Genomic DNA, 14,173 nt, shown 5'->3' on the forward strand with positions numbered 1-14,173 from the left:
CCGTTACACCCCTAAAGTACATGCATGCTGCTCACATATTATTATAGCCCAGTATGTGCTGATTACAGTGAGATTAGACTTTAGCCATTTAGATGTGCATAAGAAACTGAAAAAAGCACAAATGTCAGCGCATGACAAAACTTCTCCAGGCCCCAAAAATACCCTTAGACTCCAGAGGGTTAAATCCACTAGCCAATTTTCATTTGGCGTTTTCTCTTAAACTCAAAGATGATTGGCCAAGTGAGACCCAATATGTGTATTGTGGGGAAGTCTGAATTGACAGAAGACCCAATTGAAGAGGAGCTCTGCAGTTTCTAGGGCAGTGGGTAGACCCTGTATATGGGGATGAGCCGACAGAATATAGAGAACCTATCAGTAATGACCAGAATAAAGGTATTACCATCAGAGGGAGGCTGAGTTTCTGGGAGAAGAAGGCACGTGGATGGAGTCTTGGAGGGGTCCCCTGCCGCTGTGAAAGTACCGCTCCAACTCCAGTTGTCGAGGCACCCACTTCCACCTCAAAAGGGATGTCTGGGTCAGGATGAACGAGGACGGGGGCCTTGGTGAAGGCCTGTTTGAAGGTTGTAAAGGCTTCGGTGGCAGCTGGAGTCCAGGACAGAGATTTGGGTTTGTTGCGGAGGAGGTCTGTGATGGGACTGGTTATGGAGCTATAATTCTTAATTAAATGGCGATAGAAGTTAACAAACCTAAGAAACGTTGGAGTTCTTTTATGGTTGACGGGAGTGGTCAGGAGGTGATGGCTTCAATCTTCCCCCGTCCATGTGAATGCCTGAATTATTGATGATGTAACCCAGGAACTGAACGGATGGCTGATGGAAGGTGCATTTTTCTTCCTTGAGGAATAAATGGAATTTTCGATACTGTGTTAGGACTGCTCTTACATGTTGGCGATGTTCGGCCAGGCTCCGGGAGTAGATGAGGATGTCGTCTATGTAAACTATAACAAAGTGGTTGAGGTACTCCCGGAGCACTTCATGCATGAAGTCCTGGAAGACTGAGGGGGCATTGACTAGGCCATACGGCATCACCCTATACTCGTACTCGTAGAGCCAAATGATGACTATCGGTTTGCATTGGTTCAGGGTCAGATTCCAGAGCATTTGGGAGTTCGGTTCTGTGATACAGTGTGGGTAACCAGGCAAGTGAGCATTCTTGAAGGGCAGGTTTGAAGACGATTGGAACATGGGACAGCGAGCTGGATAAATTTTTCTAGACCACATGAATCGTCGTAGGCGGCCAGGTGGAGGTGTAGCTTGGGATCCAGACCTTGAGGGAAGGCTGTGAGAAGGGATGCTTCATTCCAGCCACTTACCGCTGCTTGGGTTCTGAATTGCAGGGAATTCTGGTGTATGGTTTTCTTGCCTTGTATCAAAGTATATAATTTCTCACCCACTGATGAATCGCCTTCGGTAGTGCCAAATACCTCCCAGAAGTGAGGTATTTTCTAGGGATTGGGTTGCCGGACCGGATTGTGTCCATATAGTCTTGGCCCAATGCAGAGAGGGACCTGTGAGGGATGAAATGATAAAGACGATTTTTGATTGTTCATTGGGATATAATTGCGGTTGAGTCTCAATGGCTAGTGAACACTGGAAGAGAAACCTGTTGCAGTCCTCCGCTGATCCAGAGTATGGCACTGATCTGACTACTGGACTAGAGTAGATGTTGTTGGCCGTCGAAGAAGATACGGGATGTTGTGGTGGATGAGCCCTTGCCAAAGAAGCTGGGGTGGCGGTGTGAGGTGTCAGTTACTGCCGCGGCGTTCTTGGAATGGATCGGGCTTGCTCATCATTAGCCTTTATGGGTCCGATTTTCTGTAACAAATGGACTGGTTATTTTATTGAAGCAGGCAGAATATGACAGTGGGTGAGTAGTAAATGGAAATGTAATGAGGATCCTTACAATCAGTTCATGTACTTGCCGGATGGGGTGACAAGAGTTGTCAGTTGGGGTGTCCAGAGTGGAGGATGGTGAGCACACACCTCGGCGATGGTGAGTAGTTGAGGTTTTGATCGAAGTAACACTAGAGAGAGACTGGAGCTATGGGGTAGATAAGGCAGATAAGAGAGAGAAGGTAAACACAATAGGTAAGTATTAACAGGAGTCAACTCAAGTAACTTACCAGGGGCTAGTTCCGCTGATCAGTCACAAGTTCGGACAACTGAGGATCCGAGGTGTGTGCTTATATAGTGCTGGGGAAGATTGGTGATTGAATGGTGAACAGGTGCTGGTGATTAATATTCAGGTGAGGGAGTGTATTGTGATGAGTGTGACCGACTTGTGACAGCTCAAAACTTACAATTACTCGTGGAGTCCATTGAGCAGTGGAGGGAGAAACTGGGTCTGGAAAGTATGATTATGTTAGGCCATAACTTAGTAGGATATCTGGCTGAATCCTACACAATCACATACCCAGCCATGTTTGTAACTAAAGAAAAATAAAAAGAGCACATGTTCAATTAAATATATTTATTATGATTCTAAATAAATACTTAAAATGTACAAGCAAATTTTAGCATTAAAGTACTTTTGATTAATTAACAAAAAGTCACAGATGTCATTAATTAAAGGTTGTTGCACCTTTAATGGTATTTTTTCGTGATCATAAACAATATAATAATGGTCCTGACAATGGAGTTTAGCAAATGACAGAATGTTAGATTTGACATTTCGTGAGTTTTTTTAATGCATTGGAAATTCAAAAAACTTTAACACAGTTACAACATTACTCAAGTTTTAAGACAAAACAAATTACATTATTAACTGTGAAAAAATTTTGGCCATTTATTTGCTTAATTTTAAAATATCTAAACTAATTAGTATACTTATTACTCAAAACAATTAAAGGAACACTCCACTTTTTTTTAAAACAGTCTCATTTTTCAACTCCTCTAGAGTTAACAGTTGAGTTTTACCATTTTCGAATCCAATCTCTGGGTCTGGGGGTAGCTCTTTTAGCTTAGCTTAGCATAGATCATTGAATCTGATTAGACCGTTAGCGTTTCGCTAAAAAATGACTAAGTCCAGTTTTAAATAGGAAAAATATAGAAACTCGATGGTCATTTTTGAGCGAGATGCTAATGTTCTAATCAGATTCAATGATCTACTGTATGCTACCTAGGCTTAAAGTGCAACTGCCAGACCTGGAGATCAGCTGAATGGATTCAAAAACTGTAAAAATCAACTGTTTAACTCTAGGCTGTTACGGATCACTTGGGAGGCTGAGGAGTAACAGATAAAGATGTTTATTGACACAGACACAAGCAGAGGAGCAGGTAGTGAGGGATGAGTGATAGGATGGATCCGTGCAGGCTGGGTGAAGATGTCCTGGGGTGAAGGTGAACCACACACATGCACACTGGGGATCTGGGTCTTCAGAGAATCGCTGGAGAGAGGAGTAGAAGAGGAGTTAGTCCATAGAGTAAGCATACAGGAATGACCTTGTCGCGAACGTGAGGGCGTGCATAGTGATTGCGATGTGGAACCTGGCGTTTTTGTAACAGTACCCCCCTCCCCACAGCCTGCTCCTGAGGGCCGGGGACCCCGACGACGTGGTGGACGTCCTCTTCCCCTGGGAGCTGGTCGGTCAGGATGATTGGAGTGGAAGGTATCGAGTTAGGTAGGATCCAGCATGTCGTTGCGTGGGTAACCCAGGAATGTTCCTCTGGACCGTATCCTTCCCAGTCCACTAGGTATTCCAGTTGTCCACCACGCCACCGGGAGTCCAGGATGTCACTGACCGTGTAGGCTGTGCCGTCGTCTAGGAGGAGTGGAGGGGAGGCTTCGGCTTCGCCAGGTTCTGTGGAGGGAGAGACAGAAGGATGGTGAGGTTTAAGGAGAGAAACATGGAATGTTAACAAGTCCATAGGGCATCACACAATATTCGTAATGGCCAGTGGGGGTGATGAAGGCGGTCTTCCACTCATCCCCCTCACGTATCCGGATGAGGTTGTAGGCGCTGCGGAGGTCCAACTTGGTGAATACAATGGCACCACGGAGATGTTCCAAGGCAGCTGGGATGAGGGGAATTGGATACCTGAACTTCACTGTAATGTTATTGAGAGCCCGGTAATCAATGAATGGTCTCAAACCTCCGTCCTTCTCGACAAAGAAAAAGCTCGAAGCAGCAGGGGAGGTCGATGGACGAATATAACCCTGGGCCAGAACCTCCTTGATGTAATCCTCCATGGCCTTCTCCTCAGGAATGGATAGGGGATATATCCTTCCTTTAGGCACTGGTTCACCCGGCAGCAGATCTATAGCACAGTTCCACGGCCGGTGTGGAGGCAGCCTGGAGGTTCGTTTGGGGCAGAAGACGTCACTGAAGGGGTCGTAGCAGTGAGGGATTGTGATGGACTGGTTTTCCACTGGGCTCTCTATAGATGTGGAATAGACTGGAAGTTGTTCAGGGGAAGGTGTGACTGGAACTGGACAACCGGAGATACAGGTTTTGAAACAGGCCTCGTCCCACTTCAGGACTTTGCTGTGTTCCAGGAAATAACCGGATTGTGCTGGTCCAACCACGGGTGCCCTAGAGTCACATCAGCGGTGGATTCCTCCAGAACCAGAAGATGGATTTCCCACGTGGTGGAGTAGTCCAGTTTGGAGAGATATGGGACCCACATTATGGCTCACGCATCTCCTGCTTAACGGTTTGCCGGTGATAGTGTGGACTTGGTAGGCTGACGGCATTGCCATGGTAGCGAGCTTGAGCTGACGGTATCCCTGACGGTAGGTAGTCAGTAAAGCCTGTTCGTTCCATGCACTGGCGGCCGCTAGAGTCCTAAACTGAAGGGCATATTCATTGACAGACATTTTTCCCTGTTTAAGATTATACAGCTTCTCACCAATGGAAGAGTCCCAAGCAGGTCTTCCAAAAACTTCACGGAAATGGTCGATGAAGTTAGAATAAGACTGGATAACTGGGTTATTTTCAGTCCATATAGAATCTGCCCACAATAGTGCTTTACCTTGCAGCTGTGAAATAACAAAGGCTACCTTTGATCTCTCAGTAGGGTATAAGTGCGGTTGCATCTCCAGGACCAGCGAACATTGTAGGAGGAAACCGCTGCATTCCTCCACCGAACCAGAGTAGGGCGCTGGCCGGGCCATCGGACTGGCGTGAATGGGATGTGAGGAAGTGCTGACATGGTCGGCAGAAGTGCTCGCTGGTGTTAGGGATGCAGGTGTAGCCATGAGTGTTTTTCGGAGTGCATCAACCAGATCTTGAAAGGGGTCCGTGAGGCTCATGCTTGTGCCTGGTGGTGATGGTCCGGTCATCTGTTATGGATCACTCAGGAGGCTGAGGAGTAACAGATAAAGATGTTTATTGACACAGAGACAAGCAGAGGAGCAGGTAGTGAGGGATGAGTGATAGGATGGATCCGTGCAGGCTGGGTGAAGACGTCCTGGGGTGAAGGTGAACCACACACGCACACTGGGGATCTGGGTCTTCTGAGAATTGCTGAAGAGAGGTAAGTAGAAGAGGAGTTAGTCCTTAGAGTAAGCATACAGGAATGACCTTGTCGTGAACGTGACCGTACAATGACTGAGTGCGTGTGTGTGGTTTTTAAGGTGCTGAGGTGATTGGGTGGTGATGAGGATAAGGTGGATGTGATCAGTATTCCGGTGATGGCATGCGTAGTGATTGCGTGGAGGTGGAACCTGGCGTGTTTGTAACATAGGGGAGTTGGAAAATGAGCCTATTTTCTTTTTCTTTTCTTTTTTTTAAAGTGTAGTGTTACTTTAACACAGCATCAAACAATTTGTATTTGATAAAATAAATATTGGCATATGGGGTGAAATAGAGCATAGTGTAAACAAACTGTTGTTTCCTCTGTGGTCCATAACATTAAGTTAATATGTTAAATATAGTAATATGAATTTTGACATGATATTCCACACATTAATATTGTCTAATATTTTTGCAAATCCATTGCGATGTGAATGTTTTTGCATAATCCATACTGAAAAATGAAATACATTATTAAAAACTAAACATATAGCCATTATGTGTATTTTCCCCCGATTGTAGTTCTATTTCTGTAAATTTAAATTCAAACATTTACAGTTCTGTTTCAAATTAAAATTAGATTTTCAATCAGCCCTTTGATGAATAGAAACTAATTTCTTTGTGCTGTTGTAATTGTGCACTCAGGATGCAAACCACTTTTCTTCACATCCTTCCTGTTTCTCCATATCCCACAACCTTTTGTCTGTCAGCAGTTTGACCTCAGAATTTGATTTGAAACTATTTTTGTTAGCATCAGATTTCAACGGCATTAGAATTGCTGTTTCCATGAGTGTAGTTTTGCTTCTAACCTATTCAACCAATATTTGTATTTTTATTATAAATAAAAATGCACAGATGGCTACTAAAAAAAGAAAAAATTTGATAGGTGTATCTAGTTGTAACTGCTGTGGTAGGTGAAACTGTAATTGAAAATATGCCATAGACTTATTACAGTATTTCCTTCTTTTTACGCACTGTCCAGAGTAAAGCACCTGATTCTGGTGGAGGGGTTTTCCAGAGTGTCCTAAAACAGGAGACCGAGATAGACCCATTCCTGTGTGGATCAAAGCTATAGGGGCAATGCTGAGCCCTTTCAACCCTCTCGCCGGTCTCAGATTTGCTGGGCCTTTAGGTAAGATATACTCTAATCTGAGAGTGCAAATCAAATGTAATAAACGTATTAATGAGAGAAAGAGAAATGATAGCTTAGGGCTCAAGATGTGCTTGTATATCTTAAATGATGTGGAACAGTATTTGATAAAGACTGTCATTAATAAAACCCAGGGACAGATTTAGCCAAGAAATTTCACTGAAATTATTCCCTTAGTAATTGGAGCATGTCTCTTATCGTACCTCAGACCTGCCTCATATCTCATAGCTTAATTACATTGCCTTCTGTGTATATGCTGCAGTAAAATTGTTTTGCAAGAGGAAATTAGCTTTTGCAATAACCCTAGAATTTTCTAGGATCTGAATATTTGTGTTCTGAAGTTCATAGATTAATTAATGCTGTCAAACAATTAATCGCATACAAAATAAAAGTTTTTTGTTTACATAATATATGTATGTGTGTATTTATTATTTATATATTTCAGAAAGATATGTTATGTTTATATATTAAATAATTTTATTTATGAGATAAATTATATGGTTATACATATTGACATGTAAATGTTTTTTAAATATATTCTTTATGAGTGTGTATTTATATATACATAATAAATATACACAGAACACACACATACATCATGCAAACAAAAACGTTTATTTTGGATGCAATTAATCATTTGACAGCACTAATATTAATATTAATCATGATGTTCTAATCATATTTTATCAAGCTAGCTTTTAAATAACTAATCTAGGATAATATGTATTGTCTCTTTCTCTCTTTTCCTATATTTACATGATGTTAGATCATGTTGTATCTTAATTTGAGATCAGTCCAAAAAGTATGTGTCACCATTTTATTTGAGTGCTAGAATAGTATAATATCCCCTGGGCAGAAAGTCCCCAGTATTTCAGGAGTGGCATAACCTCATCCCCAGAAATCCCCTCACTCAGGATGATTGTAACATCACAAGCAAGCCCAGACAGAATTTAAGTTTTTCACATTATATTTGCAGATTTTCTTTTAGGTAAATTTGCATAGTTCTGTGGAATATATATTAACATAGTTGAAAGTGTTAAATGTTGAAAGTGTTGAAAGTTTTGTTTTTACAGATGTGTGTTTTACATTGTTCTGTAGGTCCCACACTTGTGCAGACTCTGAGACTATACTTCAAAAGGAAATTTGCAGCTATATTTAATGACAACAGAGTGACAGAAGATATTTACCAACTTAATGTCCAAAGTCCAAGGTACCTAATCTATCTATCTGTCTATCTATATTATACTTTTGCTGTAAATAGTCTTGTACAAGATACATGTGACCCTGGACCAAAACCTTAAGTTGCTGGGGTATATTTGTAGAAATAGCTGCAAAAAAAAAAAAAAAATTAAAATAAAAAAAATAAAAAAAACACTGTATGGTCAAAAAAAGTGTTTTTCTTTTATGCCAAAAATCATTAGGATATTAAGTAAAGATCATGTTTTCTGAAGATATTTTGTATATTTTTTGATTAGTAATATATGCGTTGCTAAAAACTTAATTTGGACAACTTTAAAGGTGATTTTCTCAGTATTTAGATTTTTTTTGGCACCATCGGAATCGAGATATTCAGATAGTTCTTTGCCAAATATTGTCTGATCCTAACAAACCATACATCGATCGAAAGCTTATTCAGATGATGTATAAATCTCAATAAAAATGTACACTTAAGACTGGTTTTGTGGTCCAGGGTCACATATATGTGTTAATGTTGAAAGGCTCATAATGGTCTGTTCTTTGTTATGATTAAAAAATTTTAGCGGTGAAACAGCCTTTAAAAACATAACCATTCCGTATGGCTGGGCAAAGATGCCCATGCTGCAGAGAACTGACCTGATTCACAGCGACATCCCCATTATGGTGATATATGGCTCACGCTCCAGCATAGATGGCCACTCCGGCAATTCAATCAAAGAAATGAGGCCAAACTCCCATGTAGAGTTCTCCATTCACTGTGAGTTCTCCATTCACTGCTCAACAAACACTGTCACTCATAGAGACTTTCACATTTCCTTTCTTGATTCTTTAAGATAACAGTTATAGGTATTATTAAAAGATACTTTATCTTTGCAACATCACACAGATGAATGCATTTGCAAAACGGTGCCACATAAAAAACAAAAAAACAAATACACGATTAAAGTCGAGAAAATTACAAGAGTAAAAATTTTAAATATTTTGAGAAAAATTGTGAAATTCCCAAAGTATTGATATTGATAAGTATTTTGAGATTGAAGTCAAAATACCGAGAATTAAGTCATAGCAATATCGAAATTTAAGGTATAATATTTTGAGATTATAGCCTATATTGCACATGCAAATGGCACGGACTGGGAGCAATGGGAGAAATTCTGGTGCCCTGGCAACTAGTGGTGAAACAGATAAAAGAATTCATGGTTCAGATCATATACAGATTTTGAGTCATGGATTGGATCATTTTTTGGATCAGCAAAAACAAAAACAAAAAAATCACTTTCTTTAATACTTCTATACCACAGTAAAATGACTAACTTAAATAATAACGTTAGTAATAAAACAAGAAAAATTACACAAATTATAAGCATAGATGAAAACAACAAATCAAAGTTACAAATATCAGAATTTAGGTGCAGAAATGTAATAATTAAGTTTAACACAATATTGCTCGCTGTTAAATTAAGTTAAATACAGATTCATTTTTGTTAGAGCTGTGGTTTTATACTGGTATTTATTGGCTGCTGTCTCTTTGAGACCAAATGCACGGACCTAACGCTGACACACATCTGATTTCTGGTCATCTGTTTCAGTTCACTTAAGACAAAAAATTTCCAAAGGGACTTAGTGGCTTTTGCATCTGAGCTCTTCATATGAAGTAGTAATCAATTAACACTATTTAAAAAAAAATAATATATATTTTTTTTAAATGTTCACATTCACTCTTATTCGTATGTCTAATAGTCAAAAATGCAAACGTCTCTTGTCATGTTCATTTATGACAAATGTCATTGGCTCTAACTCGGTTAACTTATTGTTTATTTTTCGGTAGTGATTAACGTTATGTGTATTCACAAGCTGTTTTATTTACGGTATAAATGCTTGGAAATAATATTTAACATTTTCAAGTCCATTCATCATTTAGCAAGCAAGCCACCCAATAATCACAATAAGCTTTGTGCTTTGTTACTTATATTAAAACACAAAGTGTCAGCCTTCTGTCAACTTTATAATAAAATACTACAAACAATAAATGTGGTTTTACACTCTTAAACTTAAATTTGTAGTGAAATGACTACATTCGTGTTAGTTCAAAGTGAAGTGAAAGTGACATTCAGCCAAGTATGGGGACCCATACTCAGAATTTGTGCTCTGCATTTAACCCATCCGAAATGCACACACACAGAGCAGTGAACACACACACACACACACACTGTGAGCACACACCGGAGCAGTGGGCAGCCATTTCTGCTGCGGCGCCCGGGGAGCAGTTGGGGGTTCGATGCCTTGCTCAAGGGCACCTAAGTCGTGGTATTGAAGGTGGAGAGAGAGCTGTACATGCACTACCCCCACCCACAATTCCTGCCGGCCCGAGACTAGAACTCACAACCCTTCGATTGGGAGTCCGACTCTCTAACCATTAGGCCACGACTTCCCCGCAAGCAGCAAGTAAATATTTGCAGCACGGAATAAACATGAATAAATATTTGATTTATGAATACATGTAAAAAAAGATAAGAATTTAATACAAACTAATGTTTCATGAAATCAATCAAATGACAGGTTGGATGCAACATATATTTTTTTTGTGTGGAGTAGCCTATAGGTGGAATTTTCACATTAACTTCATGCAATATAACACGATTTCGTTATTGTTATTTTGACATTATCCTTAAAAATATTATGACAATCTTATTTAGTTATTATTTTTCAACGTGCCCCGAAGGCTATTTGAACTGCATGCAAACACAATCTTGGCAGAACCCCAAACACCAATAAAAAAAAAAAAAAAAAAAATACTATGTAGATTTTAAAAAATATTTATTTATGAACTAGTATTTTTTGAGTCAGTGTCACAAAATAAAGTTGACGATACTGACTCACCATCTCTTGAGGACACGCACCTTTAGAGAGAAATGCATCTTTATGGATTAGCCTACTTAATGAAAGTGTTTTTTGTTTCCGATTTAAATTATTTAATTTCAAAGTATTTAAAGCATTCTATTAAATATATTTATCATGTCTGTGAGGAGGCAAGTATTCACTGAGTTTCGGTTCATCATTTATTGTGAAGCGCTCCTGCCCAAGACCAAGATGACAGAAAGCGCATTCTGTTTGTTTACCTTATTTTACAAAAGCACAGACTTGATAATATTGTGTGTGCACAGAAATAAAAGTAGACCCTTTACAATTCCGAATGATGTATTACTCTTACCTTTATTTGGAAAAATTATAGCATATGTTAAGATTCTACTCTTAAGAAAAAAAATTCAAGTGATTGTGCTGGGGCCTCAATGTCCTGCAAAGCGCGCTTCAGCTTACACTTTCCGCACAAACAACTGTAACTTATATGCATCTAAAAGAACACGTTTATCTAGTTTTTTTTATTAATATTGTGAATTGTGTGAAGTGTTTTATGTCTATAGATTTTATTTTAGGCAAGTCATGTTGATTTGAAAAGGCTCAATTGATCAAACATATGCTCAACTCAGTTCGCCACTGGCCGCTTGGTCTTTGCTTTAAAAAAAACTTGAATTTTAAAAACATAAAATGTTCCAAACCTGTACTGGCCTATTTGCTGCAACAGCAGCTGTGTAAAGGGGAAGAAAAAAAAAGAGAGAGAGAGAGAGAGAGAGAGAGAGAGAGAGAGAATAAAAAGACATGTCCTCGGGTCAGATTAAAGGTTCCCCCTCGGCTCGGCGGGCCCCCAATACGCCCGGACCCATATGCACCTTCATAATAGGCCTGCCCTGCATACACAGACGCTAAACCCCTGATTTCTATGATAAAACGGTTTTCTAATAAAGTACTACATCTTTCCACGAACTGTCGTTGCGTTATGACAGTGACAGTAAGACTCGCCTTCTTTGATTTGATTGGCCATCTCAATCAAGTTAACATTTACGAGCGCTTTTGGACCACTGAGGCAGACCAGCCTAAAAACACTTTTACAACTTTTTGTAATCCTAACAACAAACAGCGTTAAACATTTTTAACACGGTCTTATACTGTCTATATCAGTTATGTCTATTATAGTCTTTTAAATGACAGAATGGGTGTAAAAAAAAAAAAAAAAAAATAGACATAAATGACAAGATGATTCTCCTGCACAATCTGACTTTGCTGCAGCCTGGAATTGAACTACTGCCTTCGTCTGTTCAGAGGAGAAATGGCCCCCCAACTGAGCCTGGTTTCTCCCAAGGTTTTTTTATCCATTCTGTCACCGATGGAGTTTCGGTTCCTTGCTGCCGTCACCTTTTGCTTAGTACGTGTCACTTCATCTACAGCGATATCATTGACTTGATTGCACAGATACTTTTTTAACTGAACAGAGATGACATCACTGAATAAATAAAGGTGAACTGACTTGACATTAAATGCAGGCCAGGAGCGAGGCCCTCTAGAGGCGAGAGGCCCTGTGTAGTCGCACACTTGGCACAGCTATTGCGACGGTATTCCGTGCTGAACAGTGGGGCCTGCTCCGTAAGGATTACGGATCATCTACGATCCGCTGCACCCCTACTGGCAACTTATTTGAATTTATGGGAATATTAGAAGAAATCATACCATGTGTCATATATTCGCAGTAACAGTATTCTTGCATTCATTATATGTAGACTGCCAGCCACCCAATAATCCGACTTTTGTCTGTCTGCCTAAATCCAACTTTTTTGTGAATCTGATTGAAATCTGATCATATTTAGAAAGATCAGCAACAAAATACATGAAATCCAATATTTGCAAATCCTTTTCGAGTTAAACATTAAAGAGTGCTTATATGGATCAGTTGAAATTCGCTGTGTGGACAGTCAGTTATTTAAACCAGATTCTATCCATATTTGCCCAAATTGGATTTGGGCTGACAGTCTGAACGAGGCTAATGTAGTTCAAAATGGATTTTCAAAAATTTAATTTCATGTAGTTTGTTGCCTTTCAGATAATCTAAATATTTGGATTTCAATCAGATTGGCACAAAAATCTGATTTGGGTCTGGACAAGCCTGAACAAGGTTTTTTTCAGTTTTACAATGCCTTCGTGAAATCTTTGAATTATTTGGAAATTTAGTTATACAAAAAGAGACAAGAGAGAATATTGCTTTTACATCACCATCTCTGGCAGTGGTTCAAAATAAACACCCACAGTTTATTATTATTTATTATGGCTCTTCTGATACACATATGTTGTTCTTGTTAATATTATGCTGTGCCTGTGTACTGTTTAACTAATGTTAAACTTCTTATTGACATGCATTAGTTTTAGGCCATACGAGGTGCAGGACATTATGTGTATGCTGACCAGCCAGAGGATTTCAGCCAGAAGATACTTCATGTCTGTGAAACAATAAGCTGAAGAGTGATGATGAAGGTACTTCCTGTCAAGAGCTCCTCAAACATGGCTTTCTGCAGAAGTGTGTATCTCAACATTAGCTTGCGCATGTCAGCGTATTATCTTTACTGCATCCTAATTTTGGATCCGAGAGTCTGGAAGCCACTTGATTTCAAAACCAGATGTTTGTTTTCACCACTACTGACTTTTTACTTTTATGTTTATATTCTAAGTTTTTTTAGTAAATATTAGTTTTATTTATATAGAATTTAAAGGGATGGTTCACCCAAAAATAAAGATTTACTGTTTACTCACCCTCGGGCCAAAAATATTTTTTAGCTGAAACCGTGGTCCTTGGTGATTTATAAAATGGAAAAAAAAAAAACTATTCAAGGAACATGAAATTAATACTTTTGGTTCCTGATGATATATTGTGGTATTATGAAGCGAAACAATAGGTCTGGACAAGAAAATGAGCATCATTTACAACAATGTTACATGTTCTCCATAGCCTAATGCAAACGGTCATGAGTGATTTCTGGTTTGTCAGTGAATCATTATTTTGAAAGGTTTTTTTTTTTTTTTTTTTTTTTTTTACCAATTGGACTGAACCCTTTGAAACTCGAGCAGAACAGATCTACACATTACTCATTCAAAACTCACTTATAGAAGTGCCTGACAGTCACTCTTACTCTAAATAAGGTCTTATGATGCCAGAGATATTAGCATGCGTGAACCAAGCTCTTGAATGAAGCAACAGAAAGCATGTGTTCTCTGGTCATGGAGTACACATTACGCGCTTCACTTAATGTAACCTGAACTTTTTCATGTAAGATTCCCGCAAAATCGTTTTAAGTGCCACAATTTCCAAAACATTTAGCTGTATACTCAGCCATTTAAAAATCCATCTTGCACTTATCTTTTCCTGCAGGCTGGTGTTACAGTTTTCACAAATTTGATAAAAAGATACT

The 14,173-nt window shown here is 39.3% G+C and overlaps 1 pseudogene; it reads left to right on the top strand.

Moving 5' to 3' along the window:
• Window positions 1–1,877: 1,877 nt before the first annotated feature.
• Window positions 1,878–13,362, top strand: LOC113059504 (1-acylglycerol-3-phosphate O-acyltransferase ABHD5-like; annotated as a pseudogene).
• Window positions 13,363–14,173: the final 811 nt, after the last annotated feature.

Source organism: Carassius auratus, chromosome 41, assembly GCF_003368295.1.
Source record: "Carassius auratus strain Wakin chromosome 41, ASM336829v1, whole genome shotgun sequence".
Taxonomy (NCBI): Eukaryota; Metazoa; Chordata; class Actinopteri; order Cypriniformes; family Cyprinidae; genus Carassius; species Carassius auratus.